We start from the raw sequence: 6,700 nt of genomic DNA, 5'->3' as shown, positions 1-6,700 counted from the left end.
AGCATTTTCGCCGTTCCGCAATCATCGGTCGTCGTTCCGGAGGCGAGGGTTTTCCCACAAAACCGAATGAAAACTGACAGCCTCGCGTGACGCGCTCGCTTGTATGGATGGTGCGGGTTTTGCATATGGTTTGTTCCGGTGATTAAAAATTTAACCCTCGTACTCGTTCGTTCTGCACAGCACAGAGCCTTTGCAGCGGCTAAATTGTAGCTGCATCTACAACCCGAGAGTTCCTAAAATGGTTGCCATCAATCAAACGTGTTTCCAAAGGGGGTAGCGGTGGGTAGCGTTTGTGGTTGGGTTTTGTGGCGTTTCACGTGTCAAAAGTGTCCGCGGGCACGTTAAATCGTCCATTAATCTAAAAGATCAACATAAAGGTACATAGTTTACGGTGCAAGGGGATGGGTTGAATTTATTAATTCACTAACAGATGGAACTGTGTAGACGTCTGTGTTGTAAGCTGCCACATCCTTGAAGACACCTTTTCTTCCCGTCTTACGAAGGCATTGTGCAATCAAACTTACTTTTGAACTCATTTTCTCAAGCATCTGCTCCTATTTGCACACAACTTTACATTCGTTTTGGTCCACTTTCTTCATCTTCCATTGCACCAATCCTTTTTTGTTTACTCCTGAGGCGCTTTCGACTACATTCCAAGCCTCCATTTTCGCGGAAGGAAACGCTTCGCATTTGCGACACTACTCGACGAATTTTGCACACTCTTTCTGGCACTTGCATCCATCAAAACTGCTTCCAAAACCACAAAAAGAACCAGTCCGGGAAAGCTTTTTGGTGCCAATTAAACCACGCAATAGTTAGACCTTCAAGGCCACGGTGGACAACATGCACAACAGTGGGGAAAAAAACAGCGGCCATCGAAAGCGAGCGTTGTTTCGGCAGCACGCAACACACACCAGCCGCCATATTTGCTACTTTTGCTACACACTTTCGCGCACTCACCAACACACACACACACACACACACAAACGCAGGCTGGGGGGAGAAGGATATAGCTTGCAGCGGTTACGAATGGGTGGGAGGGAAAATCAACACCCACACACGATGTATATGTGTGTGCGTGGTGGTGGTGTTGAAGTTCCCTGGCCTCGTGTTCCACCAATCGGAACGCGCACGCAACGAGACCGGCAGTGCGAGCGGGAAAGAACACACTCGGGAAGGAAATGGCGGCGGTAGCGAACAATTGATACGATACATGGGTGGTACGGCATGAAGAAACACTTTCACTTTTTCCAGCGTGGAAACACTCAATTAATCTGCGTGGGGCGCGTGAACGTCGCGTAGCTTCCCGGGCCGGGTCGGCGGTGTCGTTTGCCAGGAGGAAGAAAGGCTTAGTGTAGTTTGCATACCCTCCGGCGGGGCGTTGCTGGTGCGCCTGTAGGGTATGCAATGCATTTCGCCGTACGCAGAACCGTTTCCTTTTCCTCTGCATTACGAGCATTACGCATTTTACGCTGTTTTTTGGTTTGTTGCCAATAATCGTATGTTAATCCAAGTTAAAGTATGTTTTGCAATGAATTTGCGCTTTGTTTCGACTAATTTACTTCTCGATAATCACACGCGTTTAACTGTTTAACCTCACAAAAAGGAACCAAAAAAACGAGGCTTTTGCGCGAGCTTTTTGCGGCAAACACACTTTGAGCAATACACACTATTGTCTTTTGCGGAGCCTATTTGCGAGCCACTACGACCACTAAACCCGGGCCACCCAAATGCTGGGGCCACCGCACCGCAAAATGGGCTGGCTTTGCCGGGGCCCCGGATGACCGCCGGGCCGCCTGGAGTACGCGAGAGAGAGATGCGCACGCAATACCGTTCCCAGGTGAACTGAAAGTCTGTCCCGAGCACCCGACCAGCCCGAAAAGCAAGGGGTGCTGCCGCGCGGCCAGAATCCTTGCAGCCGTTTTCCACCGGCGACGGCGGCGGTGGGGTGAATCAAACATGAAGAGAGAAAAAAACGGCAAAGGTAAAACAGAAATTTTCAACCCATCTAAAAAACACGCACTGAAAAGTGTGAAGAGGTGCGATACGAGCATACGATGAGGGAGAAAAAGAGCTACAGGGAGAGAGAGAGAGAGAGAGAGAGAGCGAGCGAGATGAGATGACGTGAATCTACACAATCCAAATCCCAACCCGAGCGAACAAACGAGCGGCCTCACCGTGTATCCCTTCATTAAAAAACGGGTTGCCCCTTTTCCAGGCCCCGGGTCGTCCCTTCCGGGAGCCGCCGCGGCATACGCAATGCACGCCAGACAAACAGCAAATACGGTTGTGGTGGTGGTGCGGCTCTTTCACCCTTCCCCGGCAGCATGAAAAAAACGGTAGTCGATTTTAAAGTCTATAAGTGTGTGTGTACGTGCGTGTGTGTGATGGTCGGCGAATCTATGCGCGTGTATGCTTGTGGGAAAGGGGGAATAAAATAGCGCCTGGCGTGTATTTTTTTGCTAGTTTTTAACCGTTTTCAAGTTTGATCCCTTTCTTTCCCAGGCATCATGGGGTTTCCTCTTTCCGCGCCTCACCATAGACCTGCGTGCGTGTGTGTGTGTGTGTGCTTTTGTTATTTTTGTTGTTGATTTTTCATATGTTGCTGCTAGGCGGTTGAAACGGAGCGATCGAAAAGGTTTCGGCAGAGCGGGATGCTTGCTCGGTCGGTTGTCAAGGTGCTGAGAAATCTCTCAAGACCTACTGGAATGGACAATTTTGACGGAATGGGTTTTAGCACATCAGAAAGTAGGGAGGGAGACATAGCAAGCAAGAAGGAAAAAAACCGTCTAGCCAAGATGTCTCTGCTCTGGGAAAGTGAGGTGTGCTGCTCCAGCAATTGGGGTGGGTAAATTGACATTCCCTCGAAAAGTGGTCGCACGGTAATATCTTCAATTCCGATAAGCGACGACAAACGCAACGAACAGTTGAAGTGGTTTTTGGGACAGATGAGATGACTAGAACTGGGCCGGGCCGGTTGATCTACTACAGGACAATGAAAGCTTTTTTTGTGTTGCTATAATAACTTGGTTCAATTGAAAGCAAGTTTGAATGATGTCTCGTTTAAATTCAAACCCATTTAAAGAAATGTTATATCTTCCTTATCTGAAGCACTCATTTCCATTCAATTGTGTTGTGTTTAAATCACAAAAAACGATCATCAATGCAGTTAAATACAATTATAGAAGAATTATAACAAGATGTATCTGCCTTTATTGAAAAGAACGTTTTGAAACGAATTTGATTTTCTAAATGTATCAATTGCAATAGGGTTAAGCTGTCTATCACAGCTCCCCCTCGTAAACTTGGCTGATCAGCGGAACAAGCACTCAAGTTTTGGTCGAGATTTGAACCCATAATGGATATGTTTAATTAAACTGTGCTCACGAAAGCACTGATTTTCTCCCGGGAATGACAAAAGTTAAGAAATGTAGTAAAACGTTTGTTAATAGTAAAAAATGGTAAACGTTCTATTTCAAAAGTTCTCTTTTTCTTCTACTTATTTAGCGATTTAATCTTAATCTAAGTTCTTAATGGGCTTGGATATTTTTGACTTATTGATTACCCATTGCAGAATAGTCAGTGCAACTTACGGGCGGCACTGTCCGTTCGGGGCTTGAACCCATGACGGGTTTGTTTTAAAATCGTGTCAGTTGACGGCTGTGCCTTGAGACCTGGTATTTAAACAGGCTTAAAACCAAACTCCAACCAATCTAGTAAAATAATTCTAAATTCATAATATATATTCTACGCACTGAGAACATTCCTTTATTTGTATTTTAGCTCGTTAATTATCGCCCTTTAATAATTTACGTAGTAAAACTTAAATGATCATCATAAACTAATGAAATTTAAAAAAAAATCGTCAACGTTTTTTGCTGCTTTATTGTTTGTATTGATCTGTATGTTGTATTAACGCTTTTTCTTGTTGCTCTTTTATTTTTTGTTAGTTTCTCAATATTTTATAATATTGTTACTCAGTTGATTCATTGATAGTTTTTAATATTTTTTTATTCGTCCAAAAATTGATTTATAGTTTCCCATCATGGATGGAATGTTCACAAATGGTAGAAAAGATTTATAAATATTAAGAAACAAAAACAACTATCAATAAATAATGGGATGATTGTAAATATTTTTGGGAAATATAACAATAAAAATAAACAACAAAAGATAAATTGATAAAAAATGTTTGTGAAACAGGGAATAGAGCATTGTGAGTTATTTTAATTTAATATTCAAAAAATTAATTTCAAAATTAATTTCCAAACACGATGAACCCTAACCCGTTCGTAGGGCCAACGGCAGCACAATTAAGCTATCCTTCACTCATTTGCATCATGATAAATAGACCCCATTTGCAATAAGCAATTAAACATTACTTTACTAAACGCATTTCCCACACACACACACACACACACACATACATATCCCACTTTCAAGTGAACCAAATTAATGCATGCAATGAACACACGAGTAGACAAAGCTATTAATGAATCCTTTAAGCAGGATCAAAACAGGAAAACAGATAACAAATCGCGCTCGCCCAGCATCCCTTTATGGTCGTTGAACTCACCACCGGGCGGCTGGACTCGAGTGTGCATCATCCTGTTGCGTGTGTGTGTGTGTCTGCGTGTCCTTTGTCCTTGCCGGCGTGTACATAAGGTGCGAAAGAATGGTCCCTTCTTCTTGCGGCGTGTGCAAGGAGTGAGGAAAGGGAACGGAAGGAAGCGAAAGAGAGACACGGGGTGAGACGAGGAATCAAGAACATGATATTAGATACCGTGTACATTTTTTTTGCGCTACCTTTTCATCTCCCTTTTTCCCCCTTTCTTTCCTTCCATTGCTAGCCCGGGCGCCTCTCTGTTACCTTCCGATGACGTAGGCAAAATCCGTACCAAACCTTTGCTAAACGTGTAAATAATCATCCAACGGCAGCGCCCTTCGGAAAGTAGCGCCCTTTGGCCCTTTCTATGTTTTTTTCTTCTTCCTTCTTTGGTTCTCGTCTGGTCCAACTTCGATCTCGCACCGATCTTGCGTTCGTCCTGCTTTTTGCGTTCGCTTTTTAGACAGATTCGTTTCAGGGGTTTTGCCGACGTTTTGGGGTTAGATCGTTCTTCATTGTTTCCTCTTGTGTGTGTGTGTGTTTCTTTTTTTTTGCGCAATCCCTCTCGATCTGCGCGCCCGGATTACCGACGGCATTTAGGCGCATTGTTGCATCCTTTTTCCACTTACAAGCAGCTCTTGCTTGCTTTCCTGTTTTTTCCCGCATTCATTGTCCTGCTCTTGATTGGAGTTGGTTGTTCGGGTTATTTTTCATCTGGACGGGTTCGATTTGAGCGATTCCGTTGTTTTTTTTTTTTTTGCTGTTGCTGCTGCCACTCGGTCTGCCCATACACATACCCCCTTTTATGCAGTGCGCAAACCCTTGCGCCCTTTTGGCGAACCCTTACGCGCGCGCACGCTCTCTCTTTCTATCTCTCTCCCGGTTCCCGTCTGGCGCAGAGTGGTCTTTGGCTGTGTGTGCTGCCAGTGGCTGGCCGTTTCATAGTACCGGGGGAAACCCCTTTTTAAACGGTTCGAGCAGCATCAACAAACGATCGGAAACGGATTTTAGATAATGGGAAACGGGATGAAAAAAAAGGAAGAAAACGTTCGTTGGCCTCGTTTCATTTGCGCAATTCATGCAATTTGGCAATCTCCTATGTGTGGCGCCCTCTCCCTCCCCCCCCCCCTGCTACGGCAATGTTAACACATTTTCAAACCGTTTTCCAAAGCTTGAGTGAATTGAAGCGAATAAACGTAATACAAATGGATAAAAAAATCCCTTCGATTCGATCCTTTGCACAGACACAGTCACACTCACACACAATGCTGGTAATAATCGTACCGGAATGAGGTGGTACTTTTTTCGGTACCGGTTTCATTCGCCTCCTGATCACCCCTCACCCCTTTTGTTATCATCGAGTCGATAGTGCAGCCGCCGGAGCAAGGGGGTTTTTGGGAAAGGGGTGGTGATAGGACAGGATGCAATAGACGAAAGAAGAGGAAAAAAACACAGACTAGGAAGGTTTAAAAAAGGTTTTAAATTTGAGCCCTGCTGCTGCTGCCGCTGCAACAGTGTGACCGGGCGCGTTTGTTGCACGCGCAGCTTCCCTTTTGCGTAACGCGCGTCAGAACGGGAACGGCGACGGAAGCTTTGGCGTGAAGCGTGAAGTACATGCGCATGAACAACGACACACACACGCACACTTATGGCAGTAGCAGCTGCGAAAAGTGTCGGCACACTGACGATGAGTCGGCCTGATTCCTGGCGGGTTAAATTACAAACGAGCAAAAACCCAGCCATAAACACAGACACATGTGTGTTCATCTCCAGTGCCGCTTGGCCAGACGTAGGATGAACTCATAACAATGTGTAAAACATATTTTAAAAAACAAAACATTTCACTTTTCTTGCCATTTTTTGGGGTGGAATTAATGGACCTTTGGAAAATCCGTTTGTCCGACACGAGTTAAGATCACCCAATTACAGGGCTGGACGGAAACTGAATCGCGGAAATGTATATTAACCCTTGATAGTGCGTTGTAATCGCTGTCCATTTGATTTAAGCTTTCCCCGGACTCGATTGCCATTGTGATCATCAGAAATACTGACAATTTTGAAATTTTGTTTTCACAATTTTTTTTTTTGTAAATG

Source organism: Anopheles gambiae, chromosome 2 (genome assembly GCF_943734735.2).
Source record: "Anopheles gambiae chromosome 2, idAnoGambNW_F1_1, whole genome shotgun sequence".
In the NCBI taxonomy this organism is placed as follows: domain Eukaryota; kingdom Metazoa; phylum Arthropoda; class Insecta; order Diptera; family Culicidae; genus Anopheles; species Anopheles gambiae.
The sequence above is the reverse complement of the archived record's forward strand: the minus strand, read 5'-3'. Positions refer to the sequence as shown.